General features: G+C 44.3%; 1 long non-coding RNA gene across 1 annotated transcript; it reads right to left on the reverse strand.

Moving 5' to 3' along the window:
* Window positions 1-8,641: 8,641 nt before the first annotated feature.
* Window positions 8,642-10,146, reverse strand: LOC119387478 (uncharacterized). Its single transcript, XR_005182509.2, has 2 exons — window positions 9,483-10,146; window positions 8,642-8,852 (listed from the first exon to the last, which is right to left on the reverse strand). It is a non-coding gene; the product is annotated as an uncharacterized LOC119387478 (long non-coding RNA).
* Between the last annotated feature and the right edge of the window lie 12,456 nt (window positions 10,147-22,602).

Here is a 22,602-nt window from a genome sequence, read left to right on the forward strand (position 1 = left end):
AAGTGTACAGAGCGTAATTATATAGCAGGCAGATGAAAAAATTTGGAGGACGTACGCTTTCACATTTAAGAGCGGAACTGCGATAGCGCAATTGAGTCCCGTTCGCGTGGCTTTCTAATTAGCTTGCCATGCTTCGCTTCTCGGTGCACACATCAACTGGAAGGGAAGGAACGTCGGTGCGCCTCTCATTGGCAGTTGTAAATTCTCCTAGGGTGCCTACCGCAAGTACAGTTGCGATGTGCCCATTACGCCGTAATTCATCATACTGCGTAGTGCCGATGTATCCACTACGCGTCCGTAAGGCAATACGCACACCTACGCAGCCGCACGCTTTGCTGATGCTGTAGATGATGATGATGATGATGATGATGATGATTAATTATGGCTGAGCGATTTGTAATGGCTGGGCCTTTAAACCATTCACTCGTTGCGCAATCAGCATTGTGTGGCGTCAGGTGCCATTCTACTTTTTTTCCACGCGATATTACATTTGTTAATGTACTCCTTGCCCAACAAGATGACTGTTTGAAGCAGGGGTCTCAAACACGCGGGCCGCATGCGGCCCGCGGCTTCACAAGGAATAAGGTCTTGCGACTGCTAAAAGGTATTCGCATTATTTTCTCACCTCTTGCGATTCATAACGCTTTTTTCGGGCAAGCTGCAGAGACGGGACCGGTCTCAGGCATCTTTTTTTCGTGAGGCACCCCATGCGGTCACGATGTGTTCAGCATAACCGTGGAACAATATTTCAGAATCGGCGTCCCGATTTTATTCTTCCTGACAATCGGTGTCGGCGTTTCTCGAATCCTGACGCCAAGCCTCCTTCAGGAATGACCCATATGATCATGCCTATATTGATGACGTGCGCTATATCTGGGACAATAGTACAGATTCCTTAAAGCGTGATTCTACTGGTGCCACTAAAGAATCGTTTGCTTCAAAAACTAAAGCAACTTCTCGTTGACTGCCAGGGATTTCTAAAAATCTCAGTATTTTGTATTTAAATGCCAGAAGTATTGTTTAAGAGCTCGTGCCTTTACTTGCTCTTGTTACGTCGTACTCTCCCCATGTAGTGGTGGCCATAACGGAAACCTGGCTACATGATGGAGTGTTTGATTGTGAATTTACCCCACCCGGTTATGTAGCAGTACGCAATGACCGATCACGTGATAAAGGTGGTGGTGTAGCGCTACTGATTCGTTCTGACATCAAATTTTTTGTGCTCCCCGACACACCAGATGTTGAACTAGTTTGGTGTAAACTATGTTTAAATAAACTGTCAATAATTGTTGGTGTATGCTATCGTGCACCAGGTTCTTCCTTAGAATATTTACAAAGGCTTACACATTTATGCACAAACATGACTTCGGTACCTCAGAATTTGTCTTTATGGGGGACTTTGATGCACCGGGTATTAACTGGCAAACAAAAAGTTGCACTGGGCAAGAAATTTCTATTTGTAGGGAACTCGTATCAATTTCCCTAACCCTGGGCCTCACTCAAATTGTACAATCTCCAACTCGCCACAACGCTCTCCTAGACCTCGTTTTCCTCAGTTCTCATTTAGTTCAAACAGCATTTCAGTGCGACGTAATTGATGGCATTTCCGACCACAATGCTGTGCACATATCGCTTCCATCCCGTCTAATTAAACAGCAGCCTAGCATTACGCAGTTTCATGATTTCGTTCATGCTGATGATGCCTCTATCACAAATGTGCTAGCTTCCAACTTTGATTCTTTTCAGGCACTTTGTAGTCACGGTCACGTTGACACTTTAGTCAGCGCATTTGAGCATGTCGTGAAGTTATGCATTGATCAGTTCGTTCCTCTCAAAACCAAAAAAAGAAATCCGCAGATTCCATGGATGAATCGCAGCTTGCTGCAAACTTCACGTCGCGTTCGTCGTCTGCGCCGTTTGAAAAAGACAGGTAATCCAGATGTTATCAGTCGCTTTAACACTGCTGTGATAGATCTGCGTAAAAAAATGGAATGTGCTAGGAACTTTTATTTCCAAATTGAACTTCCAGCATTATTAAAATCTAACCCACGCAAATTCTGGTCTTCTATTAACCCCGCTAGAACCGATACAGTTTCCTTTATATTAGATGGCACGGCAGTTTCAGACCCTATTAAGATAGCTAATGCGTTCAATATCTATTTTCAGTCAGTGTTCACGCACGACAATAATGCTCTCCATTCGCTTAGAAGTTCTAATCCAGAGCTGTCCGTCGACGATCTGGTAATTAGCACAGATGGTATCCTAAACTTGATTCTCAAGTTAGATACGAAGAAGTGCACTGGCCCCGATAATATTCCGAATAGCTTTCCGGTGCGATACGCTCTGTGGTGTTCACGTTATTTGACTATCATTTTAACAAATCTTTGTCTTCAAGTACAGCCCCCGAGTCCTGGAAGTTAGCCAAGGTCCTGCCTCTGCATAAATCAGGAAACAGACAACTCCTCTCCAACTATAGACCCATATCACTTACTTCCAATTCTGGAAAGCTGCTCGAACACATCATTCATAAACACATAACTGAGTTTCTTGAATCGAATAATCTTCTGTCCTGCACACAACATGGATTTCGTCGCGGCTTCAGCACAATAACGCAACTGGTGGAATTTTCACATGATATTATTAGTAATTTAGATATTGGTAATCAAATTGATGCATTATTTATAGATTTCTCGAAGGCTTTCGACACCGTTATACACAGCAAGCTTATAGGTAAACTAGAGGTACTTTTAAATAATCCGCAATTAATTGACTGGTTAGCAAGTTTTCTAAACTCGCGCTCTCAATTCGTCTCATTCAATTCCAAGTCCTCGTCAGCAGTAAAAGTTACATTTGGTGTCCCACAGGGCTCCGTTCTCGGTCCCCTGTTATTTCTGATTTTTATAAATAACCTTCCCAGCAATATTAGGTCCCAAGTTCGCCTGTACGCCGACGACTGTGTACTTTACCAAGTAATTACTTCTCCTAATGATCATGCCATACTTCAAGATTCTTTCTCGCAGTTTTGTTCTTGGTGCTCGGATTGGCAGATGCAGATAAACTTCCAAAAAACAGTAGTTTTGTCTTTCACGAACAGCCATTCTCCATCACAATATGCATACTCCTTCAACAACATCGCAGTTCCCCGAGCACAGACATACAAATACCTTGGCGTTATGTTCACATATAACATGCAATGGTCGCATCACATAGATTACATTACATCTAAAGCATTAAAAAAATTAGGTTACTTAAGACGTACATCATCTGCATCGCCAAAATCCACCAAATTACTAATGTACAAAACACTGATCCGCCCTATATGAGTACGCTTCGTGTGTGTGGAATCCATACAAAGTGTGTGACGTGAATAAAATTGAATCTGTCCAAAGGAAATCTGTTCGCTTCATTTTTCATCGCTATGACCATGATTTTTCGCCCTCATCTGCAATGAAATCTTTGAAGTTATCTCCATTGTGCGCTAGGCGTGATATTGACTCTTTGAAACTTTTGCACTCTTATGTTCATTCATCATGCCGGCTATCTAATGATAATTACATCGTGTATGCTAATGCTCTTGCAACTAGACGTGGTCACAATCTTAACATAAGGCCATTCTTCGCACATACTAGTATGTTCAAATACAGTTTTTTTTTTCCGAAAATTATTGTCTACTGGAACGATCTACCCGGTTCTGTTCGTGAAATGAATATGTCAGATTTTTTGGAGGCACTTGAATGACATTGTTGTCCTATTTTTTTTTCTTCTTTTCATTTATGTACCCGGTTGTGCTCAAGAGGTGGCGATATTTGTTCTGAAGAAGAACTTGTTGTGATGTTACTGTTATTCTTTCCTATTGTATGTACCCCACTCCTGCAATAGCCCTGCATTGGGCTGCAGTATTTGAAAATAAATAATAAATAAATAAATATGTGAAGCATGGGAAAGCCGTTCTTTCGAATGGCAAAGTTAGGTGACGCTTCAATTCCTTCCCATAAATTATTGTATATTGATTGTTTATCGATCAGTACTGATTGGCTATCGATTAGATATCGATCCGTATTAAACGTGTATCCAAGCTCAAGCGAGCATAGCCATGCGTTTCGCGCCCTTTTCATGATTTTGGCTGCGCCCGGTTGCTATGGCGACGAGCAGTGACGTCATCGCTCGGCGAGGTTCTTCCAGTCCACGGATCACACCTTACGCCCGCGTTTAAAAGCTCCGATGTTAAGATATAAAGATTAAGGTGAGAATAATTATTGAGTTCTGGTGATCATCTTCGAAAGAAAACAGTGGCAGAGTTAAAAATCACGATAGCAGTTCAATCATTACAAATTTCTAGAACAAACTTGAAAAAACACATGTATGAAAACATCTTTACGAAGCAGGTACTGAGTTCTAAAGAGATACAGCTGAAAAGAAAACGAACTTATTTGCTTTCCATATTTAGTGAAACTGTAAATAGTAACAGATTTTATTGATAGACAAATCTCATATTAGCATAATTTTGACCACGGTACGGGATGATTTAGTGGAAATACCACTACGCGAAATGTAAACTCTTCGCTCATCTTTCTATCTTTCTTTCCCCTTCACCCTACCCTTATGTGTAGGGTAGCAAACCGGATGTCACAATTCTGGCTGACCTGCCTGCCTTTCCCTCATATATATATATATATATATATATATATATATATCGTAAATGAAAACGGATTGGTTGAGTAGTGGGAAGTATATCCAGAGTGTGGTACCCTGGATATACTTCCCTTCCTGTTCCGCTATAGGCACATTCAATACCGGTGCTTTGAGACGATACCAGAATTTGTGACGTCATCATGGCGTCACAAATTTGGCTATCTGTGACGTCATGATGATGTCATATGGTGACGTAATCACGTGATGACGTTTTTTTGCACCACTTGCGTTGACGCCGCCGATAGGGGACGCCGACGCGGGACACCGGTCAATGTTCGCGTTTGATGAGACATCTAAGCCTTTCGCCTTAAAATCAAAAGGCTATGAAAGTAAGCCACCTTTTGTACATGCAGACGAACTCTACCGGAAAATGTCGAGCAAACGCCCCCCCCCCCCCCCCCCTACGGTGAAGGATAATCCGACCGGATTTGGAGGGGGGGCGCTTGCTCGGTCCCGGACCGAAATTCAAGATGGTGGTGGGAGAGCCACTAAAAATAAAAATGCCAGTCCATGTTTCTAATGAAATGCTTCATTTATTTACTGTTTTTATTTCCCCTGGTCACTGTCAAACTCGTCAAACGACTCCTCATAATCGGAGGCAAAAGTCCGCGCACCAGGCCTGCAGAGACATGCAGTCTTCTGGTGGCACATCGCCGACATCGGAGAGCCTGGCGTACAGCGAAGCATCCTCCGAACCATCTAGTGCATTAGATATTCCACACCTGCTGAATACGCATTCAGTGTACTCATTCTTGTGGTTCTTTTTACACAAGCGATGCTCGCCTTGAAAAAAATAAGTGGCCGCAGAGGAGGAGGGGGGCGCTTGCTCGGCCATTGGCGCTTATTTCAGATCACCCGAAAAAGGGAGGGGGGCGCTTGCTCGGCATTTTACGGTATATATATAAGACGAGGCGGGGATGTCCTGCCTCTGTTAGTGTTGCTTTGAAAAGTCTAATTAACAAAAACGTGTTAACATTTTCTTATCAGCTTGAGGGCAGTTGTTTAAATCAAAAAGTTGTAGGGCTTCACATTTTAAGGCAGACCCCATTTTCTAAAAATCCGAAAATTCACATATAATTTGAAAAATGCATAATCGAATTTCAAGACCATATCGAAACCGAGAACGTCGAGCTCGCAAAGTGGCCGCTCTGTTACATCGCACGGAAACGCCCCGTGACGATATTTGAATGAAGGAGCGTCGCAGCATAGCCCGCTAAAACAAACGGCAAGTCATCCGGCATGCAAAAGCGGAAAGCGTATTCTTTGCGTACAATGTGTGTTGCTTACTTGTTTCTTTCTTACAGTACAAACAGGCCCAAATCACTTTCGCTTCCCGCACTGTATGCAAGAAAAAAGCACCGCCCCCAATGGCTAATTCGCAGTTTTACGCAGTAGTGCACTGAAAAAGTAGAAAAGGCGGTTTCCTCGCACAGGCACAGCGCGAAATAAACAGATAAGCACCAAAAAATCAGGCGAAATAGATAAGCGATCCCGAGGTGCTCGCGAGATGACTTGCCACGTTTCCCGACAAGATACCGCCGCGACGCGCCCTTATTCAAATTTCGCGATTTATTGTGAGCATAGGTCGGCAAAAAATGTGGAGCTCACTCAGACTCACTCACGAAACATATCTTACCCTCAGGGCTCACTCGGACTCAGACTCACTATAATTTTTCTCAACCGGACTCACACGGACTCAGACTCACTATAATTTTTCTCAACCGGACTCACTCGGACTCAAACTCACCAACATATTACTCAGCCGGACTCACTCAGACTCACGGCTCGATCTGAGTCTGAGTGAGTCGACTCACGAATCCGTTAGCATTTAATTACCATTTTTCTACCATAATGTCAATGCTCTTTAACGCCAATATCTCGCATAATCGGTGCGCTACTTAGCACCTTTTGATCTCGTACCTTCAAATACGAGTTATCTGAGTTTGCAGTTCAATAAGGACCTTTTTATTGAAAGTCATGACTCACGAGATATTTTTATCAGTAACTTCCCATGAAAAAGTTTGCGGGGGGAGGTCAAGGCACCTCCTCCCCCTCTCCCTCCTAAACTCATGCCTCTGATCAATAAATATTGAGCTGACGTATGAACGGTAGCGCGTTGAAGTATGCGGGAGTATAAACGTGAGCTGACATAGGGCTGATAGTAATGCTAAAGTTGAGTAGATAGGACCATATGTCGGCAAAAAATGTGGAGCTCACTCAGACTCACTCATGCAGTATATTTTGCCCTTAGGGCTCACTCGGACTCAGACTCACCAAAATTTTCCTCAACCGGACTCACTCGGTCTCAGACTCACCAAATTTTTCCCAATCGAACTCACTCGGACTTAGACTCACAAAAACTTTACTCACCCGGACTCACTCAGACTCAGACTCACGTCTCGATATGAGTCTGAGTGAGTCTGAGTGAGTCGACTCATGAGTGAGTTTGCCGACCTGTGATTGTGAGTTTTACGACACAGAGCGGTCGACCTTTCTGCCCTCCCAGCGTACCGGAAGCCTCAAAATTCGAGAATGATTATCTCATATATTACGCGAGACTTTCTACGGCGAAACTGTACACATGGCTAGGGCACGTCCATCGTCCGCGGACAAAAATGTACGTGCTGCAGAAATTGGGCAAACACCACTTCTCACGACTGATCCACTATAAATGAAGAAGGGAACACAGGGGCGATTAAATACCGACGCGTGTATCACACAAGTTGGGCAAACCCTGCTACTGACCCCAAGTCCAATAAGAAGGAAGAAGGGAGCACAGGCGGCAAGCACCAATTAAGATCGAGCGCGACACGCACCACGCGCATGCGGCAAGCCAGACAAGACGACGCATGTTGTGGAAAAAAGACGCATGCCGCTCGTAATTGAGATTTTAAAGGAGCATACGCTAAATTCAAAAGGTACGTACCTTCTGGACAGACATTTCCCATTTAGTTGCACGTGTGTACGTGATCGGCTATGCTTCGAAATTCTGTGTCACCTCAGTATCATGTGCTGAACAGCTTCGCTGGTCATACATCTTCACTGAGTGGAATGGCTCAATGTTTCTTTTTTTTCTAACAGACGGGGCTTACTCAGATCGTTACGTCCTACAAGTCGATAATAAAAAAAAAAGTTGATTATGAAGTTTAGTCTTTTCAACGTAGCTTTAGCACCGGTAAGGTATTTCTGCCTTGACGTAGAGTTCGTCCGCAAGGACGACAGGTACCCGACCGTCAGCATGTATACAAAAAAAAGATTATTGCCTCGAAAACGAAAAAAAAAAAAAACACCCAGCACGTATCATTACACTGAGGAATGCACCGGCGCACTCCTCGGACCGCACAAGCGAAGTATCGCATTGCCGAAGAGAATTGGGCGAAATTAGTGCAAACACGACAACGAGAAATAAACTGAAAATCGCAGTCTTCGTCCTTGTGCTCATTTTTCACTAGGCCAGTCAGCCCCTTTGTTGTATACAGCATTACAATCGGATTCGAAACGGCCACGCCCGGCCGCGCGCTTGCTAACGCTCATTCTGTAGCGTGGCGCCCTTCGGCAGAGCAATAAACAGTTGTTACATTTTCAAAACGTGTTAACTGTCCATCAGTATAGGCTGGAAAAGCAAGCTGCAGTCGATAACAACGTATTTCATAACGACCTTTTCAGCTAATTAAATCGCACGTCGTCCCGACGTGCGATTGGCGCATCACCACTACAGGTTGAAAAGAAAACAATATCAAACGTAAATTGTTGCGGACAAGGGTAAACGAAGGAACAAGTTGATTGGCTGAGTTTAAAAGCACAGAATTGCTGAACGCTTACCGCTCAAAGTGGTGAGGTGCGCTTTTAGAATGGCGTGCCCGAACGGTGCAATGCCAAAACTCTGCGGAACCAGAAACGCCTTGTGCCTGCATGCCGGCAAAGCAAGATTTCAAAAATGGGAAGGCAGTGAAGGCTAAAATCAAAGCTTTATTCCACGAATAGGGGTGCCAGAATGAAAAACATGCGCACTCCAGTTTGTGTATGTACATAGTTTTAAAGCCACGCAGCAAGCCGCGGATGATTAAAAAAAGAAAGCAGATGTGCCCCGTAGCGAAGACTTAACATGCAGGACGAGGATACCTGGGCCAAAGCGTTGGTCTGAAGAGCAGGAACCAAACCTGCAAAAAAAAAAAAAAAAAAGGAAAGCTTGGAGTTGAACGACATGAGATCGACGTAGCGGTTACAAAATGTAACAGTCCACCTGCGATGAAGGTAGACTAAAGTGCGCTGACACTGCATATTGCACGGGCCTCTAGCATTTCGCCTACATCGAAATGCGACCGTCGCGGCCGTGATCGAATCCGCCCGTTTCGGGTCGGCAGCCGAGCACCACAACCATGCACTGAGCCACTGCGGCTCAGTGGTTGTGGGAAGCGGCTCATGGGAAGCTCACGACATCAAGCCATATAACTGGCAAATCGTTGGTACACTACCAACACCATATAAAGTGCACGAAGCTGCTACAAAAGCAGCTATTCTGCATGTCGCGTCGATTATACCATGAAATAGGCTTCCTATTCGGTAACTGAAGCTACAAATGGAAGGAAACAGAAAAGGCAGGGAGGTTAACCAGAAAAGCTTCCGGTTGGCTACCGTACACTGGGGGATTGGGGACTTGTCGCTTCACGCTGCAGTGAAGCGACAAATAGAAAGCGATAACCAAGGTGTATAAATATAGGAGTAATAATAAATTAACATAGGGCTCGCCATCGAAGCTTTAGGCGGGCAACACCAGCTCAGTTTCTTACCTCGTATACAAAGCCAGACGTGACGGGCTTCTCTCAGCAGCCGCTGGGGCCGACGTCAGACGAAGCCTTCTGACCTTCGATCTTAGGGCTCGAAGTTAACAAGGGCCCCTCTATCCTGTTAACTTCGGCGTCAGACGAAGAGCGCTGCTTTACCAAGTCTTCAGAGTGGGATACCGGCACCTGCTCACTGAAAGTCATGAGCCGGGCCCTGGTTGTTTCGGGTCGCTGTGGTGTAACCAGGGGTTGCGGTGGCGGCGCTTTTGGAACCAGCGGTGGTTGATTAAAGGCGGGTATGTTGGACGCGATGGGTCGGTACACCGGCTCAGCGGCTATGGCTTCCGCCCGAGATGCAAGCACCGACCGCTCGTCCACTTCCGACAGCGAAGGCATGCAGCAGCAACAGAGGCCGCCCATCGTGCTTTTCACTTCCTCGTGCTCCTATCGAATACTTCTCCACAGAACTGGCAGATCCCTCGAGTCGGTGCTGTTGTCACTCGCAAGCAGTCGTAGATTTGCTGGAAAGTCCTGTGCTGCTTGAAAATAGGACAACTCCGGCTAAGCGTACGCGCTAAAAAAACTGCGGCGATGGCGCGTTATGTCGCGAACATGGAATTGTCTCTCCTTTTTAAAATCTACTAAAACATTCGGTGATTGGACAATAAACGTAAATGGGCGTCACTGAAGTGCGGACTTCTTTTTATGGCGTGATTGCACAGACCAACGCATGGATAGCGATAATAGTCTCGTGAGTTACCAAATAAAAGGACTGCCATAGATATGGACGGAATAGTTGATAAAATATTGTCAAAACCAAGCTAGGTGTCAGCGACGGTGCGTGACGTAGCCTTTTGAGAGTTCTGGCGTAGAAAAGGCATGCTGGGATTCGGGGGACTTGTGAAACGTCCGCTGCAGTTGTGTAGATGATTTTTGATAGCAATCAAAAAGGAAAGACGGGCCTCGTCGCGGAAAAGGGCAAGAAACCGAAAAAGACGAGAAAAGCGAATAAATGGTGCAATATAACTGCAGTCTTAAGGCAACGCGTGCATTCTGCGTCCTTCGTTTTCACGTTTCTTTATCGAGCGCTACGTTACAAGTTGTTCGACCGACTGATGCTCTATATGACAAAACAGAAAAAAGAAAGAAAGAAATAAAAAAACATAAAACACGAGAACGCAAGTCTCTATAAGCATAGCTAACCATCACAACATCGTGAATATACAGGGTGTTTCAAGAAATGCGTACGAAAATCCTCAAAAATAATGGAAATGAAATATTTGCTTGCTGCCTTCGTTACTACTTTCGGTACATCTTAAGATTACTAGAGATGGCTTAACTACACCTAAAATGACTAGAGACATTAAGTGCGGCAGTAATTAAATAAAATAATTTAATTAACTTTTTCATTAGTGGATACAGGCGGTCAGGTCAAATGGAAGAGCTGAAGTCCTTCCCTCGAAGAGCCCATTGCCGCTTTGAGATTTCGAAAAAGTCGGCCTCTGGTTTAATTAACCGCCCCGCATTTCATAACCTTCTCTCCCTCTCTCCAGGCTTTTGGTAATTATTGCGGAGTAATGAAGCTAGACCAAATTCACCTGCAAAATCGAAACCGAAGCGCAGATAAGCGCAACTAGCAGACGACCAGAATGACGTCGCTGTTCACGACAACGATTGTAGTGTTGTTATTTCTTATGCGTTCGTCAACTTGCGTGCGCCACGTGTGCTAGAATCGAAAGCGCAGCTCTCACACTCACGAAGCGATGTAGATCGCTGGCTGCTATAACGACGCTCGCTTATTCTGCTGTGGCAGTAGCGCTCTTACGCGTTTCTGTTCCTGTTTCGGTTTCGCCGGCGAAATGGGTCAGATTTCGTCCCTTTTCTAATATTACCAGCGTCTCTCTTATTTTTTTTTTTTTGAAATCTCAAAGCTCCATTCTCCCATTTGATCCGACCACCTGTCTCCGCAAAAGATAATTAATTCAATTTCCTTAATTACCAAAGTGCCTAATTGATTTCTCTAGACATATTAACATGTCCAGCGTCTCTCATAATCATATCGTGGTTTTGGGACGTTAAACCCCAGACAATATTAAAAAAAAATAGATGCATTCTTGCTTAGCATTATTGTAAGGCGCGGAATTAGGGGCTCACCAATCCTAATATTCAAGCTAATATTTGAGGCCATATCCAACACAAATCGAACAACGCCAGAAGTGAATCGAATCAAATATCGAATAAAGAGAGTGACGATTTGGGCTGGTCGAAACTATTCAGTTATAATGGTAAAGCGCACCCTCAACACAGGAGGCCAGACAGCATTACGGCGCAGCGCTTTCTTCCAACAGAAATTTATCAGATAGCTGCGCGCATGTGTACAAACAGAAAATCAAGGAAAAGAAAGGAGGTTGAAGTTGCGTAAAAAGTGTCGCAGTGTCACTGACTAGGTGAGAGGGCGAATCATTAACAAACAAAAGAAAAAAAAGGAATGGTCCTATAAGAAACTTGTGGCACGCTGACGTCCATTAACTTAGCACATCAACCTGCCTAATTGAACGATTTTTTGTTATATATCGTTTAAATAGCTGCTGATATGCGCTAGACGTGCTCCAGTAATTCCGTATCGATCAAGTTTGCATTTAAGCACATTATGCTTTAGAGCCAAGCGCCTTCGCGAAGTCAATAAACACTTCTGCTGCTGTTAAACCGGAATCAGTCAATTTCCTAAGGGTGTCAACGAGCGTTGAAATTGCTGTTGTCGTCGAATAACTCTATTTTAAGACAAACTGAAGAAAACAAAGAACAAAACTTGGAGGACGGTTGAGCTTCGTCTTTAGGAGTAGAACACGATAGCGTAATCGGGTCCCGTTCGCATCGCCTTTTCAATCGCTAGCCTCGCTTCGCTTCTCGGTGGACACCGTGCCACAAGGAAAGGAATGACTGTGCACGTCTAAATTGGCTGTTTCAGAGTATCCTAGAATGCCTACTGCAGGTACAGCTGCGGAGTGCCGACTACGACGTAATCTTTCCTTTTGCGAATTGGCGAAGTACCCACTACGCGTCCGTAAGGCAACACGCGCGCACCTGCGCGGCTGCACACGTTGTTGATGCTGTTGCTGATAATGTTCATTAAGTATGCCTGTGTGCTTTGTAATTGGTGAGCCTTTAAACCAACCACCCGATGCACAATTCACATGTTTTGAAGCATGGTGCGATTTTACGCTTCTGCCGCGCAATATTACATGCGTTAAGGACACTCCTCGCGCTAGATAACATTTATATAGTGTTTTTTTTATTTCTTTTTCCGAAACACTTTCTAGAACGGGCGTGGCTCTCTGGCAGAACACCGTGTTGCCACACAGAAGTCCAGGGTTAGATTCCCACTCGAACCAATTAAGTGTTTTTATTATTTCTTTATTTGCATCTATCCCGAATTTCAACTCACGAACAACGCTCATTTTTCGCTCACAACCAATGACGCCGACAGCGACACCGGAATTTCTGCGAAACGAGCTCTTTAACGCTATCGCGTTGAAATTACAAAACAACCGAAACGTCGAATCGCACGCTGGATTAACATAAGCAAGATAGTCGACGTCACTCCGATGCACACTGTTCGTTTCCGTCCCGTGATCATTGCAGAAATGAAATATGATTGTCTGACAAATACTACGAAGGCATGACAGCTAAAGGTTAAATGACAATGCATGCGTGACCCGACCGCACGATCTCCCCCGCTTCAATGATCTCCCTCACCCTCTGACCCTGATTACGTGCAAGGGACCACATTGTCTTCAAAGACAGGCGTACGCACCTTTATTTCTGCCCATGGATGCCCAGATGGCCTGAGACTCTTGTACGAATGCTGTGATTGCGCTCACAACAGACAACGTGACGTTTGGCCCACGTACCGTCTACCGCACGTCAAGAAGATTGCGCACACCGCGTATCTAACACAGGAACAAACCTCCTCCTCTGATACGCGCTGCGGCCTTTCATTTTGTTCATCCAAGAGGTGGCACACGCCAGAAAGCTTTACAAGGGCCGAAAACACCACCCAATTACTCCAGAATTTCCTAAATCTTCTTGGGTCGGTGAGAGACATCGAGGTACAACAGATGTCTTCTTTTTTTGACCCGGTGCTCCTCTTTGCACCTATGGTCCCTCTCGCCCCTAAACAAACCTTCCGCAAACGACGACCCCAAGTCTTGAGTAAAACCTGTACTATTCAGCCGGGAAACTTTCAGATGGTGGATGAACCATTTTCTGAAACAACGTGCATATACAGAACATATACTATATTCTATAGGCTGGTGCTATTGATGTTCGATCGTACCTTACAAATGAGTCTGTTTGCTGTTATTATCATTTCTTAAATATATACCGTCATGACCCGTGCCATTGGTGCACTTTTTCCTCTTTTATCAAGAGTCTAGAAATAATTTAGCGAGGATAGGAATTCGCAAATACGTGAGCGTACCCGTGCCGGCGACGCTATAGTGGGCTTTCAACCAAAGGAAAAAAAAAAGCAACGAGTAAAAAGTTTCAGGACACCGAAAGAAATCTCACGTATGTGAGACAGAAGCTTGGCAATGAAAAAGTGGGTATAAAAGGAGGCACGGAAGGGGTCGGAAGGCTTATAGGACCCCCGAGCTCAGTGGCAAGCAGTGTATGATGGTTGCAGCAGTCCGTAGCGAACGCGTGATCTGATGCAATGTGCCGCCGTCAGTGGCATCCAATGTATGCGACCACTATAGCCTATGTTAGGCCATGGCTGACGCGGCAGCTGCATATGCACAGCTGTTATGATTCATTTTGAACAGTGCATTGGAATGTTCTCGGTCAAATCACCAATGCTAATGTGGTTTAGTGAGACGGCCGCTGTCTACCTCAAATCAGTATTGATCCAGTTGATAAACGCCTTGGTTAGTTGCCCATGATCTGTAATAAATGTTTGCAGGTAAGTAAGGAAATGATGTCAGAGTGAACAACAATGGGTGAGTGCATTGTATGTGCAGACTGCACAAGCTAGAGTGGCAGAATGCGGATTTCATTTTCCTAAGGTGAACGGAAATTGTGAGCGCACTTTCTCACAACTACAAAAATTATTGCCCTTCTTATTTGCTGTTTCATGGTATAGACCCCCCCCCCCCCCAAAAAAAAAAGTACTCTGTTACAGCGGTTTTAAGGAGCACGGCAAGCCAACCGATTATGTCTTGGGACAAGCTTCATGCGTCATGTTTGCACCAGGGCCGTACCCAGGAATTTTTTTCGGGAGGGGTGTTTTTGTGTAGAACGGCTAACTTTGACAATTGGTAGTCGCTTTGAAGGCGTGCAAGTATTTTAGTGTCACCCGATAAGTTCAAGCATGAAAAAATTTCGGGGGGTGCCAGAACCCTCTCACCCCCCCCCCCCCCCCCACCTTAGTTACGGTCCTGGTTTGCACTATATTTGACCGGGGCAATGATCTCATTGGATTTGCACAGGTCGCTTAGTGATTTGCGCAGGCTGGAGGGGTGACAAAACTTAATAAAGAGAGTTTCGCCAACACCATTTGTGTCTGTGTGGCATAGGTTTCTACCTATGTGTGCGAACACGCGAGGAAACGACACTGCGCTGCACGGCAAGCGTGTCAAGTTAGTCCCTGGATTGCCGGAGGAAAAAACTGTGGTTAATTCGGAAACGCCATGGTATTGTGAGCAGCTATGTACCCCTTGCCCGACATGCTATTTTACACGTCTCTCTCTCTCTCTCTCCCTATATATATATATATATATATATATATATATATATATATATATATATATATATATATATATATATATTCCTTTTCTGGCGAGCCCGATCTTCAAATTAGCAATTTTACCACAGCTTTCGTCTCTTACGTGCCGGCACAGCGATCTCATTACGAAGCGCTCTAGTGGGCGTCTCTACACTTACTTTTATCCCCTAGAGGACACTTGTTTTACGCAGGAAGCATAGCATAGCGCACAAGGGTAGCGCATCACAGGAAGGCCAAACCGCTTTCTTCCCCCACAGGTTTTTTTTTTTTTTTTTGTCAATGCAGTGTCCATTTGTTTTTATTGTGTTTTGCGATGCTGCTATTTGGCTTCTCGGGTGTTATTTTGTTGTCATTCATGGTTTACTTTTGTAAAACATGCACCGACCATGGGAAGGTGGGATAATGCTGGCACAGGAAGCTTTAATTATACAAGTCAATTCAATTTAAGATGGCCAGAAATAATTATCAGCTGGTGGCAAATACCATTTGGTACCACTACACCTTGTGCGAAGTTGGCGTTACGAATTGTTTCACCAAAAGTTGTTTTCTGGAGGAGTATCCGAGTCGCTCTTCGTTGACAGAACTCGTAGCAAAACTCTTTACTGACCATTCGAAAATGCGTACCACCTTCTTTTCTCGGCACTACTGTAAGCAGGTCGAAAGTGCACCCATTTGTAGACATCCAAGAAATTACACTTTTTTGCTTGGCGAGAAAGACTGTGCGAAAACATTCACTGACTAACCGTGTCGGAGATGCTTTTTACTCTCAGAAGCATTTTTTTTTTTGTAGTCTAAAAGCCAAGAGATGTTGCTGCGCGATTCACAACGAAGGCAAGACTACCGACAGAGACAAGATCCAGCACGTGCCACGTTCCCCTTGGAGCGCGAGGCGGCCAGTGCTCGCCTTCGGGCTTGTAGTACGGCCCCCGCCTCCGTAGGGCAAGCGGGCACGCAAGAGTCTCCATCCCTATCCCCTCCCCTGTTTTGCCGGATCGAACCAATAAAGTTGTTCTCTCTCTCTGCGCGATTTAAGACTATTTTTAGCCTGTCATAGCATAAGCGGGCACTTCAGCTGTTCATCCAAACAACATATTCCGCGCATATAAATTCTTGTGAGGGGCATTTTCCACTCAGTGTTAGACCTGTCAATGGACCAAGATCCAAATTTTAAAAGCCTGAAAGGTAAAAGTAGTGGGAATAAACATGCCCTTGCGAAATACCCGCCACACAGGACGGCCAAAGGTCAAAAGTCGATGGACGCTGACCCAAGCAAGCTCTTTAAAAAAATCCGACAGATCCCACGCATTGCGGGAACGAATCAATTTCATGCGAAGCAGTCGGCGAGTAGCAGCTTATGCCGGATATTTAGCTTTGAGTCAGGCGTTACGAGGTGCATCGACGTCTTTGTGTAAATGCAGTATATAGTTGTGCCTATATTCTGGGCTTGCCAGGCACGTCGAACACACTCGCATGTAAAGGGTAATTCATGGTAAAGGGTAGCCGACGTAACGTCGGTACTCACGTTAAAGCGATGTCAGTTTTATCTCAACAAAGTGCACGCTGCGGCTCGATGATGTGCCTATTAGAAGTAGAGGTAGTCGGCGTATTTGAGCAACGCTTCACTACAGCTTGAGGAGTCAACCCAGGAACGGCGAGAACAGACATTAGTCATTTAAATGCGAGAGCGTTAAGAAAAACCGATGTCGGCAGCGTTGACCAGACGAATGCAAAGAATGAAAATCCGGATCTCAGCAGGAATAGAACCCAAACGTTCTGCGTGGCAGTCAGGTATTCTACCACAGAGCCACGCCACGTCTTGAAGCAGCTTTGGAAAATACCGTATACAGGCGTAATGCCAACGCAACGTCAACTGTGGTTGCGGTTCTGGCTATCTAATCTTATAACAAAGCAATAAGCATTACATATGTACTCCTATGATAGGGGCGTCATGCCGGGTTAATATCTGTTGTGGTTGCAGTGTTGGCTCCGCTTTTACAGCAGTCTAATAAGCATTACATTTGTATTGCTATGATTCAGCAAGCTATATGTACTCAAGCGTTGCTTGACCCCGGAGGAATTAAGCTAACGAAAGTGGCGTGTGATATTCAAATGACCCTAGCAAAAATACCAATAGGATTTCCTATTGGTCCAATAGGAAATCGCTATTGGTTCTATAGGACATCTATTGGAGCTGTATTGGTTGTATAAGACTTCTATGGGTACCGATATACACCAATAGCCACCACCTATTGGTGTCTTATTGGACCAATAGAAGTTGTATTGGTCAAATAGGGGCTGCCTTTTGGTGTCTTATTGGACCAATAGGAGTTGTATTGGTCAAATCGGTGCTGCCTATCGGTGACTTATTGGGCCAATAGGAGTTGTATTGGTCAAATAAGTACTCCTATTGGTTTCTTAATGTACTAACAGAAGATGTATAAGGCCAACAGGAGTTTTATTGTTCAAACAGCTACCGCCTATTGGTAGCTGTTTATAACATCTTATGACTGATTGAGCGCGTCGGACCCGATCCCGATCAAATTTCTTGATCATGATTGGCAGCATTACAAGCAAGCTGCAGACGGGATCAATTCACTTTTGATAAGTCTGATCCCGATTGAGCTTAATCGTACACCGTGAGACACCGTGTGCAGTTAGCAACTCACGCGACTAAAAGAGTTATATAAAAAGGCTGTGTGTCGACCACGGCGGTACGGTGTCTCCGTACATGCCGTGCGGTAAACGGGCACTATAGTAAAACACGCTAAAGAAGAACTTGCGAAGGAATCGACAACACAGACACCACAGAATAATAATAAAGAAACCGCCATGAGATCACAAGCGGATAGAACCACCCAGGTGACAAAAAAAAAAAAAGTGAGACGGTGCGCAGCGTGGCGACGCTGCATGTGTGAACATTTTTTTTTTACACGTTCCTTGGTTAAGCAGGCTAAGCCATGTGCTAAGCTTTAAGATAAGCTTTGGATAATATGTAAAGTTTATAACTATTTATGCTAAGCAATATAAGTAGTGCTGTAAAGATACAGGAGAAAGAATTGTGGATCTGCAAACGCGACCGACCGTGCGTTTGGCGCGCCATCCGTGCTCGGCCGATACGAAGACAAGCCCAGCCAGCCCAGCCTGCGGCCAAGCTAAGCCAAAACGTTGTGTCTGTCGCCCTAGCGCGCGCTTTGTGTGATCTCGATGCTTCACGTAAGCCTGCTTACACGATGTTTGCTTTAGTGTGCTTCCGCGACAATAACGTGAAGACTGTGTTCAGCGTGCACCAGATGGAGACGTTCTGAGCCATAAATGTCTTGGATTTCGACCGATTTCGACTCTACAAAGTGGCACCAAGAATAATGGCAAGACGAGCAACAAGGCCCATGTGCTCCGATTGTTTGGTGAGTTGAGTGGGCATGGTAGTTACTCCTATTTAGTATTTATTTGATATCACCTTTTTTTTTTTATCAAACTTGGGACGAAGCTGAAAGGTCGGGAAAACAAGTCCCTCGTCCTTTGTCTCCGGTATTTGATGACAGCGAGACCAGCGACGCCTCGATTGCAAGTCCACACGCTCTCAGAAGTTGAATGATTGGGCGCATATATTACTGCAGTTTGTTTTTGTGTTTGTCAGTATGCACAAAAAAACGTAGCATAGATTAGAGGTAAAGGACAGGCGCCCTGCTCGTGAGTGTAGTTGGAGTCTCGCAAGCCCTTTGTAAGTATTTACAACGTGCGTGTTAAGCCGAAAACGCGTTTATCGCCTTATAGTAAAACGCTCTAGTCGATGCGGTTTGTGTGTTGTAGTGCGCGCCAATCGGCTTATCATACTTGTTCGACATAATGTCACAAGAGCCACAGAAGGCCACATGATAATTCATTATACAAAATGTGCATAGCATATGTACTGCACTGGTGCGATTTTTTATTTCATATTTTTTTATTTTTACATACTGCAGCCCAATTAGGGCTATCGCAGGAGTGGGTTTATTAATGTTGTTGGCTTAATTGCATAAGCACGTAACATGCAGCATGTGTGTTATATCCAACTCATTGCAGCCTGACTGCTGTGTTGTGCTTGCAACGATATGGAATCTAGGCTGCCTTTACTACTGTCTTACATATTACCGTTGCCTCATCGTGAATCTACCTTAGCTTAATTTATTTCATGCCATCTTTAAGTTGAGATTTAGTGGCATGCTCTAGGTATGATAGTCGCACCACCATCGTGAAAAAGAGCACGTCACAGATAGTAAGTGATTATTGAGTTTGCTGTAATTTAAGGACGAGTTTGCAGTTCATTCTTGGGTACAGCTCAAAAAACACAGGACGCAAGCGTGTAAACGGGATAAGGTGCTGCTTAATTTTTAAAAAAATTTTGCCCCTTTCTTTTCCTTCCTTTTTTGCCGCAAAATTTTGCCGATATACTGTTTTCTTCCACGCAATAAGCCACAGTTGGGTGTGTAATATTTCACTCAGTTTTTTGCTATAGTTCAGCTCCTGCAACATTGTGAACATGTGCAGTGAATTAAGGTCTAGATAATTTCTCACTGTGCCGCCTACTTTCTATACATTGCTTCGAAGGTAAACTTTAATTAAACATGTGTTACTGTTTTCTGATTTCATGGCTCTGTTTATTTACAGAATCTTTCAGGCACTTCCTCGAGTGCTGATGAGGCAGTCCAGAAGAAATTGACACAAGACATAGTTGCCTTGGCAAAATAGTCGCCCGCAAGATCGTCAACATCATCAAGGGCCAGAAGAAGCACTTGTAGTTTTGATTATGAGAATATATTTGAACATATGCCTCATTCATCCACTGTGATTATCATTGCAGGGGCGCTGCCACAGTGTGGGCCTTCTGCATGACGACAAGACACCCATAAAACACTTGCGCAAGACTAATTCTAATGGGGCTGAGAAGTGGGCAAATACAAAACTAATACAATGCCAGCAGGCAAATACAGAACCAATAGGCCAATATAATTCCAATTGGCTAATAGAGAACCAATACACCAATATAGGTCCAGTAGGCTGATATAGAACCAATAGACCAATAGCCAAATACAGTTCCAATAGACCTATAGAACCAATAGACCAATAGGTGTCAATAACCCAATAGGCTATTGGTTTTTTATTGGGAATTTTTGCTAGGGGATCGCACCGCAAAGTGCACTTCGTTTCAATAATAGTGACGTCCGTGCTCTAACGTGAGTGCTGACGTTACGTCAGACTATAAGTTACCCTTTAAACACCAGTGTAGTCGACGTTCCTGGTAAGCCACCGTTGGGCCCCCAACGACTACACTTACAAAAAAACGTCGATCCACCTCGTAACGTTTGGCTCAAAGCCGAAAAATGCGCAGCGCACTGCGCAGCGCAGTGTGTCATCTTCTCAGTTGTCTTTGTGTCCTCGCGCTGTACGCCTACTGTCATGAATTTCCAACAAGCCCAAGCCTCCACCCTTGGCACATGGTGAAATAGGCCCGAAACTATTATTTCGTTATGAATTTAAGCAGCGCGCACACACACAAAAAAAAATTCGGCAGATCCCACGCCTTATGAGAATCGGTTTCATGCGAAGCAGTCGGTCAGTAATTGTGTATGCTGCATTTTTGTGTGTGTGTGTGTCCTTGCGCTGTAAGTCTACGATCACCGTGTGGACCGGAAGCAACTCTTATGTATACCCCCCCCCCCCTCCCAATTTATCGAGTCCGAAAGGAAACAAGCTTCGCAAAATGAAAATGAAGAGACGACGTATTCTCACAACGGTCTGCCTTTAGTGCCCGACTTTCCGGAGGTAGAGGTGAGAAGTAAACAGCTGTTGGAATGTAAGGTGAGTGGTCCTCGGCCGCCATTATCGTAAAAAACCTGCATCGCCATAACTCTGCACTTTGAACAATGAAGGGACAGGTCCGCGGCTCAGTAACGGCATGGGTAGAGTTACTCTATAAGTTCCCCTTGGGTCATATACAGTAACTCTACGTATATGGGCAGACTAGGTGCCCCCTTTCGACGATTAGGTTTGAACCCCCCCCCCCCGTGCACAGTACTATAATCCTATCAGAGTCAGAATTTTATTAAAAGTTGGGTAATATTACAGGCATTTAGTATACAGAAGGATGTCCCATAGTCAGGGACTGTATCAGAACCTCCTGTACAAAGACAGTTATGGAGGTCAATTCGAAGCAACAGTAGCACAAGGCAGTATTCAAGCGAAAAACAGAACACTAGCAGAACAAAATGCGCAAGTGATTACATACAATGGAACGATTTTAGCATGTCACATGATTGCAAAAAAAGAATTCTAAGGAAAAAAAGAGAAACAACAGGTGATTCGCAAGCTTGATAAAAAAAACCAAAAAAAATACACCGAACAACAAAGCAAACATTAAATGGAAAAAACAGTAGGTCTTCTGGTTAGTCTGCGCGAAGTAAGTAGCTCTTTCTTAAATTGCTGTAATAATCTTGCAGTTTTGATGATAAGTGGAAGAGTGTTCCATAATGATATAGAAGTGAATGTCACAGTTTGCTTACCGTAATTAGTACGAAATCTCGGTACAATTCTTGGAGTACGAATTCTTGGTAGGAGTGGTAATAGTACGAACTCTTGGCAATTGTTGTTCAACGCGAATCGGGTAGTAGTATAAATCATCAGGTTAGAAGGCAAGAATATGGCCGGCGGGAGTTCATCATTGATAATCTGTAGAAAAAAATACCTCTGTTGCATTTAGTGAGTTCAGTAACGGTAAGGATGTTATTCCCGTGTGGTAGTGGTTTGGCATTAGAAAAGCGTGAACCGCATGCAATTATTCTTTTAGGTTGGTTTTGAACAATCTGGAGAGACGCAGTATGAGTTATTGTATTTCCCCAACATGTTATGCCATAAATAAGAATGGACAAACGAGTGATGAAGAGACAGTAATGTGGCACGTGAGAAGTGAGGGCGCGTTTTAATTAAAACGCGTATACTGTAAGCTATTTTTTTTATGTGAGAAATATGATGCTGATATTTTAAATTGCTATCAAGTAGAATGCCAAGAAAAGAAGAACATGAACTTGGAGAGAGAGAGTGGGTACCAAAAGCGATAGGTGGTATCGATATTAAGTTTCGCTGATGTGAAGTGAATGGAACGAATCAGGTTTTCGAAGCATTAATAGCATGTTGATATTACACCACCTTAAAATATTCGCTAAATCGGCGTTCAGATTATTTACAAGAGATGCGATATCTTTATGAAAGGTAAATATGATGGTATCATCAGCGTAAAAAATGCACGGGGCAGAAGAAAGACAATTAGGTAAGTCATTAATATAAATCAGAAACTCAAGTGGCCCCAGG

Source organism: Rhipicephalus sanguineus, chromosome 1, assembly GCF_013339695.2.
Source record: "Rhipicephalus sanguineus isolate Rsan-2018 chromosome 1, BIME_Rsan_1.4, whole genome shotgun sequence".
NCBI classification, from domain to species: Eukaryota; Metazoa; Arthropoda; class Arachnida; order Ixodida; family Ixodidae; genus Rhipicephalus; species Rhipicephalus sanguineus.